Source organism: Olea europaea, chromosome 4 (assembly GCF_002742605.1).
Source record: "Olea europaea var. sylvestris chromosome 4, O_europaea_v1, whole genome shotgun sequence".
Taxonomy (NCBI): domain Eukaryota; kingdom Viridiplantae; phylum Streptophyta; class Magnoliopsida; order Lamiales; family Oleaceae; genus Olea; species Olea europaea.
In genome coordinates, this window is record NC_036240.1 from 7,337,048 (window position 1) to 7,352,187 (window position 15,140).

At 34.2% G+C, this 15,140-nt stretch overlaps 1 long non-coding RNA gene across 1 annotated transcript; it reads right to left on the reverse strand.

Moving 5' to 3' along the window:
• Window positions 1–1,080: 1,080 nt before the first annotated feature.
• On the reverse strand, window positions 1,081–10,765 carry LOC111393456. Its single transcript, XR_002702424.1, has 3 exons — window positions 8,829–10,765; window positions 8,547–8,669; window positions 1,081–1,494 (listed from the first exon to the last, which is right to left on the reverse strand). It is a non-coding gene; the product is annotated as an uncharacterized LOC111393456 (long non-coding RNA).
• Between the last annotated feature and the right edge of the window lie 4,375 nt (window positions 10,766–15,140).

Below are 15,140 nucleotides of genomic sequence, written 5' to 3' on the forward strand. Positions count from 1 at the left end.
GCTGCCGTGACTTCAGCAATCAGAAAGCTTGCCCAAAATTTGTAGCAGCAAAAGCTTTTCAAAATGTCTATAAGCAAAGCTTCAAGTTTTTCAGACAGATAACGGAAGAGTATTATTTCTCAATTATAGGTTTGTATGATTGTATCAAACTAATCATGGGATTGTACACCATACCTCTAGAGTAGATACACCTCAACAAAAAGGAATAAATGGGAGGAAATATATGCAACCTGTGATTATGAAATTCACTCTAGGAGTGGAGTTTAACACAATGCACGAGGAATATGTGAGTGGATGTTGTTAAAGACATTGCTCTCAAAGAATTATAAGTTGCTGAGATGGAAACAACAGAGCTCAAGTCTCATAATTAAGCTACCATCAACATTGCTCACAATTCTGTTCAGCATGACAAAACTGAGAATATTGAAATTGACATACACTTCACCGAGGAGATGGTTGAAAGCGGTCAGATTCCCTCTCCATATCAAGAAGCTCAATTTATAACAGAAGTAATCATGAAAAATACACATGAAACTATAACTTTTCCTTCTCATGTTTTTTTCCCATTTCAGATTGACCTGCAACATTGATGAGGAACTAGAATACCAAATGGTGAGTAGACCAACCAAGATCTGCAAAATGCGTGGGCAGCATTATGTGTTTTCTCAGGTTGTAACATGTGTTAGTTTGAAGATTGCACATGTCAAACATGTTTCGATTTCATACAGAACATATGATTTTATTCTTAGCATTGGCTTTAAGTAACTTGTGACACAGAAAATCCAACTGGATCCATGAGTCCCCACATCTTTCCCGTTGTGTGGTTCTGTTCATTACCAGTTTAATATAGTTGTAAGATTTAGGCTGTTTGATCTGTGGTATCTGCGTGTCTCCCCTAAATATCAAAGTGACGTGACATTAACATGCCAAATGATGAAGAGCAAGAGTTAAAGATGTAGAAGATACACATCTTTCAAGGTACTAACTACTATGGGATAAGTTAGGGTAACAAAGGAAAGGAGTTTGGGAAATACAGTTTGTGCACTGAATTCTAATGGTTGAAGATTCAAGGCGTGATAGTACAGGAATTAGAAAACTATGATGGCAACTTTAAGAATCAGCAATCATGAAAAAGTACAATTATGTTCAACAGATTAACCACGCGTAGATGCAAAGTTTAATGGACATAGAAAAGTAGTTGCACCTTATATCCCTCTAGCTACCATGATTTCAGCAATAAGCTAGCTTCCCCAGTAACAATAAAAATATATATATAATGACGCTAAAAATAGTTATTGAATAAGATGACGACGACGACGATGATGATAATAATAATAAATGGCCACCTTTATGGATTCCCCAACCATTTGCAAACAAAGGACCGAACCCTCGAAAATCTTCGTGTCATTTCTCAAGGAGTCTAGCTACGAAAAATTCCCTGACCTGGAGCAGAGAGATGAGCAAGTGCTGCTTCTACCAATTTGGGTTCTGAAACTGTATGAACACACACATGCACAGTCAGTTTACTAGCATGATCAATTCAAGAAAGCAACGCAGTAAACAATGACTGCACGAGTACTTGAGAGAAGCTGGTGATTTAGAAGAAACATAAATTAAAAAGCAACATAGTTCACAGTGACAAGTTCTACCAAATATGCTTAACAAAGATTTCAAAGCAGACACCACTTCCAGCCGAAAACTGGATCTAAGAACTAGGAATATGGGCTACCGAGAATGTCAGTTCTAGATAGGAAGGGAATTCTATCACTAGGTTAAGGTATGGTTTAAAAAGGCAGTACTGAATTGTGACTCAAGGCGCACCTAGATTTGACATGCAAGATTCTGCCTTGAGGTGCTACTTTAATTGCATTTTTCGGGTGGCAGACAACTCAATGCCCAAGCCTCATCAACCACCAAATCCCATGATATAGTAAAAGCAAATAACAGCTGCTCCTTCAACAACTCCATTGGCTGGTGGTACCTATAGCACCACCAGCAGCTCCGATATCAAATTTTCTGACCTTTGCTTCTTTTTTCTTCTCTTTCTTTCTTCTTATGTCTTCAGCTTTTACTTTTCATTAATGCCTCCATATGCTTCTTTAAGTGCATGGGAGGAAACTAATGTGTATGCAATTAAAACTTTTAAAAGCTGAAGATTATTTTAACAACATTCTTAAAAAATGAGAAGATTATTTTTTACCGTGAGGCTTACTCAAATTGCATCGAGGCTAACCTTCATGTAATTAACCTGAACCTCTTCAACTATTTCGAGCAGTCAAACCCCTTAGGCGAGCCCTTTGCATGGGCGACTCGTGTGGTTGGCCTTGAACCTCTTCAACTTGTTTGTGACCCTTTCTTGGTCAGATCTCCTCTTACTGCTTGGTCACATTTCCTCTCTGTGGATGCAAAAATCCTAGCTTGGTGGTTGTGAGTATCCTATTTTTGTAATTACTAAAAAGTAAACCTTAGTTGCCAAGATTAGGGCTGGGAAAAAAAAATCAAAAATCCGACAAAACCAATCAAACCGAACCAACTCGAACTGGTTCGGATCAGTTTGACACAAGTTATTGGTTTGATTTGATTTTCTTTTAAACAAAACCATGGTGGGTCGGTTCAGTCATTGTTTGAAATCTCAAACCACTGGTTAACCAACCAACCCAATACACTTACATACCATTTTAAAAAAAATAAAAAAATCAAAAGATAAACCCTAATCTCATAACTCTATCTCGATTCCCTTCCATTTACGATGTTGCCGATAAGTAATAGTACTGAAAATTTCTTATCAGAAGCTTATTATGTTATACTTAGCATTTTTTCCCTATTTCAAGTTGTCAGGCTACATAATATATAAAAGAGCAACAAAATTCTTACATTTTCTGTTCATCCGTCTCTATTAACCCGATTTTATTTGTTATTCAATAATTCTTGTAATATGAAGTTATTTAGTTATTTTAGTCTTTGTAAACTAAGTCAGCCCAAAACTAGGACAATTTTTTAAAGAAAAAATCAATTTGGACTAAAAGTCCAAACCGACCAACCGAATCCAACTAATTTGGTTCGGTTCGATTTAAGAACTAGAGCGAGTTAGTTTGTGTTGAAATTCACCTAAATTGACTAATTTGGTTTTGGTTTCAGGTTGTAGTCGAAACCGACTCAAACCAAACCGTGCTCATACCTAGCCAAGATGACTGATACAACTAGTACGAGATGCATATTGTGGGTTGGAAGAAAAAGGGTTACATCATGTGATGAAAAGATGCATCTGCTAATGATGAACCGCAGTATGAAGAATGGGAGGTTGAAGATGCTTTAGTCATCTCTTCGCTCATAAATTCCATTTGATGTTGCATTTTGTATAATGTGGAATGGCTTAGGAACTTTTGGATAAGATAAAAAGGAGATATCTCGATGTTTATGACTCTTTAATGGAAGTATAAAGGAATCATTCCGATCGAGTTAAGGTGGTTGGCCTCTTACTGAATCCTACAACTGAATTCCATATTAATGGAACTAAGTGGGCCCAAAACTAGGACAATTTTTTTAAAAAAAAATCAATTTGGACTAAAAGTCCAAACCGACTAACCGAACCTAACCGATTTGGTTCGATTCGATTTAAGAACTAGAGTGGGTTGATTTGTGTTGAAATTCACCTAAATTGACTAATTTGGTTTTGGTTTCAGGTTGGAGTCGAAACCGACCCAAACCGAACTGTGCCCATGCCTAGCCAAGATGATTGACATAACTAGTACGAAGTCTTCTAACATCAAGGTTGTCTCTCTTGTGACTGTTCATGACACTTCCTCTCCAATTTCAGTAAATTAGATGGTGCTAATTATTGGATTTTGTCCACGATTTTGGAGATCCATATTGTGGGTCGGAAGAAAAAGAGTTATATCATGTGATGAAATGCTGCATCTGCTAATGATGATCCATAGTATAAAGAATGGGAGGTTGAAAATGCTTTAGTCATCTCTTCGCTCATGAATTCCATTTGATGTTGCATTTTGTATACTGTGGAATGACTTAGGAAGTTTTGGAGAAGATATAAAGGAGATATCTAGATTTTTGTGACTCTTTTAATGGAAGTATAAAGGAATCATTCCGATCGAGTTAGGGTGGTTGGCCTCTTGCTGAATACTACAACTGAACTCCATATTAATGGAACTAAATTGTCAGAGGCCTAACGACATGACACATGCTGTGAGAAACAAAGGAAGCCTATTGTTGAAGATTGGGTCTACGTGTTTCTAGCAGGTCTTAACCACATCCTCATTCATGTTAGCAGTAGTGTTTTGGCTACTTCCCATCTTCCAAATCTCGTAAAGGCCTAATTACTAGTCCATTGTCAAAAAAAGAGACAAGTTACATAAGTCCACTCAAACGCTTCAACTTTGACCAGCAATAACCTTTGGCCCACTACTTCAGCTAATTCTGTCAAGCTCTGTGCTTACTAACACAAAACTAGACACACAAACAATCTTTGTTGGAAGCTACGTGTAGGGTGAGCAAATTCTACATAATTCTTAAAAGAAAACAAGACTACTTAGAATATGTTATGTTGAATTTCTCTAAACAATCATAAATTAAATAAGAAATTACTCCTAGATAATACGAATCTAGCATCAGGATTAATGTCTAAACGATGATAAATTAAATAAGAAATTACTCCTAGATAATAAGAATCTAGCATCATGATTATTGTCAACATGCTTACAAAATATGTATTTATCACTTATTTTAGAATTGTCTTTAATGATTATGAGAATCCAAGTCATATTATTTCATTAATTATTTTACGCCATTGAAATTTCAAAAAGGAAATATACACTAATGAACATTGTTTGAATTGGTGTTGAATCATATTATTTCATTTATAGTTTTATGCTGTTGGAATATTGAAAATTAAAAAACCCTAAGGGGTAGCTCAGTGGTCAGGCATTGGGTTTGCTCCCCAATGGTCACCAATTGGAATCCCCTCGGGATCATTAAGGTGAATACCCGACTGTAAACTTTAGGATCCCATGGAATTAGTCTAAATGCGTGTAAACTGGCCCGGACACCCATAATTATCAAAAAATAATAATAATAATAATAATAATAATGAATTAGAGATAGATCTTATTTGAATTAGAGATAGATCTTATTATTTCATTGATTGTTTTATACCATTGGAATGTTGAAAAATAAAGGAAGTAATGTACATTATTTCATTTTATGTTGAGCCGTGTTATTCATTAATTGTTTTATGCTGTTGCAACGTTGGAAATGTATATAAATTAATGTGCATTGTTTGACCTATAATTGAGTCATATTTCTTCATTTATTGTTTTAAGCCGTTGTAATCTCAAAAGGGAAAAATAAATTAATGTATGTCGTTTGAATTAATGTTGTGGATAAGTGATGACACACACTCAATAAGATGAACGTTGACTTCTCAACACTCTCTCTATAAATAAGGTCTGAAAATTGAAGGCTCTCATCAAATTATTTCACAAATACAAAGCATAGTCATTGTAAAGAATTCAAGTAAGCTTTCTTTACATCTCTTTTTTTTCCTTTCTTTTTTCTCTCTTTTTTTCTTTTTTTTTTTTCTTTTGTGATTGCATATGATCATTCCAATATATTTTTTGTTTCAACATCTTAAAAAACCTTATATGCAAAATTTTATGGTGTTAATTGAAATTTAATATTTTCTAATTTAACCATTTTTCTTAGTAAATATTTTATGGAGACAAAAAAACTATTTTTACATCACATTGAAGTGATTTGAATGTTGGCAAAATTTGTAGGCATGTTCACTGACAAGGAGGTAGCTGGTCTTCACGGAGTGTTTAAGAGAACGGAGTACATTGAGATTCAATGTGGTTGCACCATTCCAAGGTATGGTGACACGCCAGGGAATCTTAGAGTTTATGTCAACGGAAAACTCGAGATCGACTGCAATTGCGCCCAAAATTGTTCCAAAGGTACTCTCTCTAGCTTCAAATCAATATGCTTATTTTGTTTTCATAGGCTTACATTAATTATTCAAATTGTTTTAATACCAGAAAGTTGGAGATCATATTTTACATCTACAAATTTTTTTTCAACCCCTTTAATTTCATTTGTACACAACTAAACTCCTTTTTATATAATCACCGTCGATTCTTAAGTTATTTCACAAAAAATGTAAATGATAAAGTTTTTATCGTATAATAACTTCTTTAACCGAAACTTAGAATTAGAAAGACGTAGTGATTTATACTAAACATCAAGAAAATCAGGAATTGTGTTTGAAATTTTAAATATTTTTTTGCAGTAGCGGACTAGTTTCTTTTGACTTGGATGTGTTTTCTCATTAAATTACAGATTAAGTTTTTGAATATGAAAATATTTTTGCAGTGAACTTGCACCCAATTGAATTTGCAAAACATGCTGGGAAAACCAACTCTCATAACAAGTGGAAGAATCAGATTTGGGTCACTAATAGTGACGGGAAAAGAGTTTCCTTGAAGAAAACCCCTTTGCTGAAATATCACACCGAGACTTATCAAAGACCTCGACGTCAAATAAGTCATCGTGATGAGTTTTTACGTTGTTCAAGCTGTCACAAAGAGCGTCGATTTTATCTTCGAAACAAGGAGGATTGCATGATTTACCATGAAGCTCTCACCAATGAAAACTGGAAATGCTCAGACATGCCAAACCTCCAGTACGTATAAATCTAATTTCCAAGAATACAAACATATTTGTTTGAATAGTTTCGTGTAGAATAATACCAGCATAACAATCTAACACAAGAACAGATTTGCACATAGTAATGCAATACAACATTAACCATACATTATATAACACGTACGCATTTCAGTAAAATTAAAAATATCCCATTTTCAAATATAGATATAATCAAAGATTCACTCTAAATATCATTAAGCTACGTATAACATAGAAGAATCTACAAAAAATAAACAAGAAACAATAATCTATCTCATTATTTCTTTTGTCTTTCAGATTGACCTGCAATGATGAAGAGGAACGAGAATGTCGATTGGTGCGTAGAGGTTGTCCAAGAACTGCTAAATGCAAGGGCTGCGTTAAATGCGTTTGTTTAGGTTGTAACATGTGTCGGTTTGAAGATTGCACTTGTCAACAATGTGTTGAATACATTCAAAACATGTGACTTTGGTTTCTAATTACTGCGGCTTTTAGTGTCTTACGAGACCACAAATAATTGAGCAATGCATTATGTCATTTTATTTCAATCTAATAAATGAGATCTCCATTTTTTTATTTTTTTTTTTTTATTTTTTTTTTTTAACCATGGGTGTCCAGGCAAGTTTACGCGCATCTCGACTAATCCCATGGGGCTCTGAACTTTATAGTCGGATACTCACCTCAGTGGCCTTGAGGGGATTCGAACTGATGACCATTGGGGAAAATGAGATCTTTTTCTATTTTTCTTTTCATATTATTTGGATTTGACCTAAATTTTCACCTGTGAACTAATTTTCTTTTTCTATTTAATCTCAATAACATGCCTCAATTTTTTCTTGCTTTTAAATGTTTAAATTATGAGAATTGAAAAGTTAAAAATTAAAGATAATAAGTTACTAGAAATAACTCTTACCTTTAAGAGTAACTTCAATTCAAGATATTCAAATATTTCTTCTGAATCTCGTTTCAACTTTAAAGCTATCTTCAATTATGATCCCTTTCTTCTGTCAATTGTTAAAGATGTCTCTTCAAAATTGATAATGAATTTGAATTCTGCTCATGCACTTAATCTTCGGTAAAACAGTGAAAAAAAAGTAAATTATTTGGCATATCTAGGATAGTTTACATGTAGTAACTGTGATTTTTCTTTTTTCTTTTTTTTTTTTAAACAGGTAATTGTGATTTATTTTTTTTATTTTTTTTATTTTTTTTAATTCTTGAAGTGGAAAAATTCAGTTTTCTTCCATATTGGAAGCTGATAATTCAAAAGCAGGGATACTTTCTTATCGAAATGGATGGCATTGTTTTATCTTTGGAGTAAATGGATCCCTCTTAGATCAATTGTATATAAACTTTATTTACATATGATAAGCTTCATTATATAACCCATGTTTGATTCAACTAAAAATGTATATTAAAATCTAAGTCAAAGTCAACAATTAGTATTAATGACACATTTAATGGAATCCACAACTTTTCAACCACACATTTCTTCAATTTTTATCAAATCTACAAAAAATCTAATTTTTATCGAGACCAAATAGGGACATAGTATCACATTTCGAAAACAATAGCAATATTTTCTTCTGTGGACTTCGTAAATCAGTTTAGTGTTATTAATTCCACAGCGAGTACAGTTTTATGATCAAAACATCAAACCATCCCATGTAATATTATAAAGCATTGGAATTGACGACTCAAACAAATCAACATGAAGTATTGTCTCAAAAAATTTGGCTGAGTAAAAAAAAAAAAAAGTCAAATATGCCAGTAATTTTTAAACGTGATCATTTTGTCTAGATTAAAGTATATGGATGAGACCAAAACACTAGTTCGAAAGTATATCTTACCTGTTACCAAATAATAGCACTCTGATATGTGAATATGAACCACAAGAAAGAGGATCGTTTCCCCATCTAGTACACATGGCTTGTAAAGAATTAGACACTTGATGCCCATCCAACTATGTACACCTGCAAAAATTGCCATGTTGAAAGCAACTAAGAAGGCTCACTAGAAGTTCACATGAGGAAGAACATAAATAACAAGGTGCAAAAAGGAAAGGAAAGAAAAATATGAAATAAGTAGTAATCAACTTAATAAAAAAGCCTACTTTTACAGATGTATGGTACCTTCTAGAATGCTCGAAACAAGGTGCAGTCGAAAAGTCCAAATGTATACAAGCCTTTCCCCTTGAAAATTATGAGGGAACTTCACGGGGACTTTCACTTAGCAACCAAAACAGCAGTCTTTCTAATGCTGCATTCTTTTAGATAAATCTTTCAAATCTAATTTCTCATAGTTTAAGGAATAAAATGGGAGTGCAGCACAGGATAATATCTGCTTGAAAATCTTGGTTTCCTGAAACAACCTGGATTCCTTCACTTCAATAGCTTATGGTCTAAATGGTAGTCGTACAGACAAATCAAGTGCTTTAAGAATTACTCTAATTAATCTCCAGGTCCCACCTGTGAGAGAACAACAATTTCATTCCCAATCTATAAGGATCTTACTGATCCCCATGACCCCATCAACAGCAGACAGGGTTGAAACGCTTCTAGATTTGGCATATCCCAAGTTTCTTGATAAAATCATCCATGCCTAGGTGAGGGGTTGGCCCTCACTACTACTCATACACTGATAATAAATTGATTACAGACAGAAGAGGGACTTAGTTCCTTAGACACAAAAGTACTTGGTGTGCTCCGAGTTAGCAAAATACAAATCAAAAAAGTTCTTTCCTCACTACAACTAGCCGCAACATATAATTGCGGAACTATCTCTAAAACAGAACGTAAAGTAGTATCACTAGCAAATTGACCCATTATTTCTTAGAAATGATGACTTTAGAGAACTCAACCATAGAATCAAGTCCGTTAACATGTGTTCAATACAGCTTGTACAGAAGCCATTAATTGTTCACCATGCCAAGAGGAATTATAAGTTGTCTCGAAAAAATGCAAAGCTTCACCATAATTTCTGTTTGTCAGCCTCCTGAAGGATGAGCATTAATACCAGTTATAACACTGCCACCAAGATCAGTAGCTGTGTAGTTACCTTATCGACACATCTTTCCGAGTATAAACTCCTCCCACATATCAGTTACCTTCAAATATCATACTTAGGGACCAGAAAAGTGAAAACGTCAGCCATCTCACTGCGTTCAACTTGGCATTTCCTGCACCAACAATCATTGCTGATACTTCCATAACATTTATTATCCCTCGTCATCAATTGTCCACATTCGTTACCCACGGTTTTCTTTCTCTACCCTTTGGAAATCCATCATGCACACTGTCTCGACACTTTGCAAGTATGTGGTTTCAAACAACAAAATAATCATTGAGCCCTTGTCCACCCAATTAGCTCGTGAACCGGGCTTTATTTTCAACTCGACCAACTCATCTGAGTGGAAATCCCAGAGATGATACATTTACTACACGAGTCTCAGTTTCTTTCTCGAAATCCTCCGGCAATCCATTCTTCCTCAAATAAGCCGCGGGATGCTTCTTCTATCAACTCATCATCAGTTTCTCATCATTATTCCTTGATCACATTTCCTTCTCAATGAAACCTGAATTATCCAACACCAGTGTTCCCCACTCTCCTCCATTGGTTACCGTTTCCTTACTTTAGTAACTCAAGTTCAAATATTTATTTCCAGATACAATCCCCCATTTTACAATCCCCAGATGCTATAGAAAACTAATTACCATCAAAATTGTGTTTTCTTCATCAAATTTCTTGAAACAACCAAATAATATTTTTACAATTTTTTTTCTTAAACGACTCACCTCCAATCAAATTGACGCTCACGGACAAAGAACGTTTCATTTCCACTCCAGGCCCATATTCACTTGCACGCTAACTATCGATCCTATAAAACCATTTCCTTTCGCTACAAAAGGGCTCAACGGCAACAGAAAATTAATGTTATGACTCAAATTTATATCATGTACTGAAATCTTCAACTTGCAGAAATTCGATGCAACAGGTGGGTAGTTGTTGGAGGGATGCAGTAAAACTAGGGCTTCCAACATATTAGCGAGTTGACTTGGTAAAATTGGAGGGGTGGAGGGAAATTACCAGTTTGGTGGGGAACTTAACTTGGCCCATTTCTTAAAGGCACATTGTTTTTTAATTGGGCTAATTAGGCCCAATATCCTTAAAAAATTAACTAGTTTGATAAATGGGAAGAAATCATATCTCAATTGTTAAGTATGCACCAAATCAATTTTCAGAGATTAAGTTTCAAAATACAAAATTCAGATTTTTATTTTGTTTTAGTTTTAAATAATAATATCATCAAATTAAATTAATCTACCCACTCCAACCATTCCCATTTTACTTGTCGGCATCTATTTGCTATTGACATCTCCCAACTTTCATCCCATCGGTGACTTCTTTCGACAGTAAACTAATCGATGCTTAGCGACAACTGATTTCGTCGGTGATTGAAACTGACTAGTGTTGGTATAATTTAAAATGCTTTTTAAAACATAAAATTTGAAAAACAGCTCCTTGTGTAATTTACAGAGTATTTACTGGAGTGAAATAGCTTAAATTCTCATGGTTGAAATTTGGTTAATTGAATTTGAACCCAGTCCCATCAACTGAGGTCAGAGAAATCAATAACATGTGATCAGATCTCTTGAATTTGTCATATGTGAATTATACACTTTGACATATAACATGTGACATGATCCAATAGCTTATAACCAAATCTTTTGGATAGGTGAAATGTGAACTGAGCTAATGGCCTGTGACCAAATCTTTTAAGTCCATAGCATGTGACCTATGCACTTTACATGTGACCTGTGACTCGATCTGATAACCAGTGAACAAATCTCTTGGGTTTATTGTCAAATCTCCTAAATCCATGATCTGTGACCTACGCACTTTGACATATGCCATGTTATATGTGAATGTGACCTGATCCAATAGGAGGTGAACAAATCTCTTGAATATATGATGTAGTAGTCGAGAAAAATAAAATGGAATTATGCTAATATTTTGTGATGATTTAGCACCACGAGCCTAACCCATTTGTGAAACAACCTATGGAAGCTCAACTCATGTAAGATTACGAAAGCCCAAGTCATAAGTTAATTAAAAGCCCAACAATTTAAGAGATTAAATTTAAGTAAAATTGATTACAAAGATTTAATAAATAACTGGGTTACCACAATGGTTATCTACATGGTATTTCATATAGGTAACCTAAGTTCGAATCACCATGTAGATATTTTTTATAAAACTTTCATATGAATTATTTTTATGGTTTAGAGACTATTCAAATTCTTAGTTAAAGACTAAATTTAATGATAATACAATTCCCCCACTTAATTTTTCATTAAAAAGAAATGTTATAGAAGTGGAAGGTCACTTTTTCACTACACTCCTCTTCAAATCCGAATTTCATCTCATTTTCTTTCAAAAAATATATTTCATATCAAGTTAAAATTAAGGTATAACAAGGGTGAGAAGAAGGAAGGCTTTCTATACATCTTGTTCTTTTATCCAAGAAAATTCAAAGTAGGTAGAGGTGCAAGTGTTCATTCGTTTTCAAATTTGATTTTTCGATAAATGTTTAAATGAAATGATACCTTCGGGTACGGTGCTTCGACACTACAACAGTTTGAACGATCATTCTCCGGCTATACGTGTTATGATAATGCTATAGTAATTGGATTTTGCCGAAAATCTATCTACGTGCAACGGTATGAATCTATAATTCGGAATTTCTAATTTGATAACGAATCGCACCGATAATATCTATTGAGTTTCAAATTCATGGGTTAATTCCTTTCCTACAGGTTAAATGGATTTTCCTTGGGACGTAGATGACGGTAAAGGATGATGCAACATGTCATGGAGAAACCGGTGATTTACATCTTTAGTTGATTTTGAAATGTTTATACTTTTTTAAATTCGATTCCTATGAATATTGTGTGGATCTATTTTACGAACACTCGTTATGAATAAACTATGTTTGAAAGTAGATATACGTCATAGGCATACATTTACAAATCACCATATACAAAAAAAAAAAAAAAAAAAAAAAAAAAAAAAAGTTAGCAACTTAAAGTTTTGATGTCTCTTCAAAAATTTCAATTTCTGCCTCATCTTTGAAAAAATCATAACTCTTTCATTACTTGGTATTTTTATACGAAACTAATTGGATTGAATAGCCTAATAAGTTAGATACTAAATAAAATTGGAATCATGTCAATCCAATATCAATAAAAGGTTATATGTCACATAAAGTAAACTGTGCTGGGTGCTATCTCTGTTTTTCAGCTTCTACCATTGTTTTCAAAAATTCATAACTCACTCGTTACTTGGAATTTTTGGATGAAACCAATTGGATTTGATAGTATCATGGATTAACTACTGAATAAATTTAAAATCATGTGGTTTTGATGTCGGTGGAATTTTATATGTCATTTTAAGTGAACTGCACCGGTTACCTTTCAACCAGGTCGCTGCTGAGTTTTGAAAAATATTTTAATACCCCATATGATGTCGACGAAAGCTAATTTTTGACTATGTCATATTATAAGGAGTTTACTACCTTACATTAAAATTTTAAGAAGTTTCAAGGTCGATAGTTATGAAAACAAATTTATTTTGACAATTACTGTTTGAGACAAAAAAAAACTGGAACAACAACATTATTTTTTTAAGTTTTGTCAAAATTTCACGTTAATAGTCGATACATGCATGGAACCCATTCTAAAAGTATTTTTGAAATTATTTTCTTTTAGAATTTGATTATTGTTTAAATAAAAAAAGAAAATTCTTTAATTAAGTTCTAAAATTTAGTCTTTATACCTTCTACTAAAAATATATTGAACTAACTTTATGGATAAGGTACAATGGTTTGAGTAATATTTTCGTCCATGCGGGTCGGGGCGTTACAACGTGGTATCAGAGCACGAGTTTAGTCAATTCTATAGACTTAGTGTATTTTGTTTATGAGATGAAAAAAATAAAACATTTAAGGCACTCCATGACATCTTGCATCTATCAGTTGACCTCATTCGACGAACCCAAGGTATGGAATAAAATATCATGTTCCACATTATTTTTTCGAGCATGATTTTGATTTTTTTTAATCATTTAAGCTTGAATCTATGAAAATGCTTATGATATTTTGAATGAAATATGCTATGTACATTATATTTTGTTTAAATATACGTGAAGAAATGATGATTGGCCATCATATTAGAACCTCAAGAGCATAATGTATAAGTTGATATCACTAATGAAGATAACACATAATTGGACACTTATGTGACAGACATGGCTAGAACTTATCAAACCGCTAGAAAGGCCACAGTTTGTATAGCAGTATTGAACCGTAGGGCCATCATCCAGTCCTATGAGAACTATGTGACTGACCCATCTCATCCACTTGTTGAATACGTACATGACATCTACGAGAGATGTATGGCAGCTGTAGATACAGGACTGGAGATCATGCATATCGAGGCTATGAATAACCTTATACATTCACTTCCACCTCAGTGGGGAAACATGAGAGTCATTGTTAGAGATGAAATGCTAGAGGGTAACCATCCAGAGCACCCAAATACGATTGAATTTGGTATATATTGTCAGACCTTTCTAGACAAATGGAGTGAAAGTTTAGAACCCCAACCGGAGATAGTAATTAAGCCCAATAATGAGGCTGAGCCTAAGCTCGAGCCCGAACCTCAGTTTGAATCAGACCCAGAGGAAGATCCCGAATGGGAACATGATGATGACTTTGGGTTGGACTTAAAGAATGATCTTGAGCATGAACCTGAGCCACAGGTTGAGATGGACCTAGAGTCGGGGCCTGAGACAGAAGACTCCTCCGAAGATGAGGCTCCAACGAAGAAGATTCGCAAGATTCATAGGGATTAGAAATTTAGATTTCCATTTCCTTGTGATATCTTTTCCTTTATGTTTTTGAAAAAAAAAATAAAATTTGTTGACCTACTGTATGTCCTGATTGCAATGAGTACTATTAATAAAGGAAAATTATAATCAATTTGAGGACTAGCTTATTTTTTTAAGTATTTTGGTATTGACAAACGAAGTTAATGTAAGATATTATATCTTATCTCTAGGAAAATGTCTAGAGCGAACCAGAATAACTTGATAAGGGATCTCCTGCAAGCGGTTCAAGATCTTGCCAGGCAGAATCAAAATCCCGCTCCACCTACACCACCAGCTCCTATTACTCTTCCGACTCACGCCTCGGTAGTTGAGTTATTTCGAAGGTATAAACCCCCTACCTTTGATGGAGCATCTGGTCCACTAGTAGTTGAGGAATGATTTCGTAAACTCGAACGAATTTTTCGGCTTATAGATTACACTGATGCCCAAAGGGTTCAATGTGAGGAATTTATATTTACCAGTGATGTAAGTCACTGGTGGGATTCGATGTCCCTAAC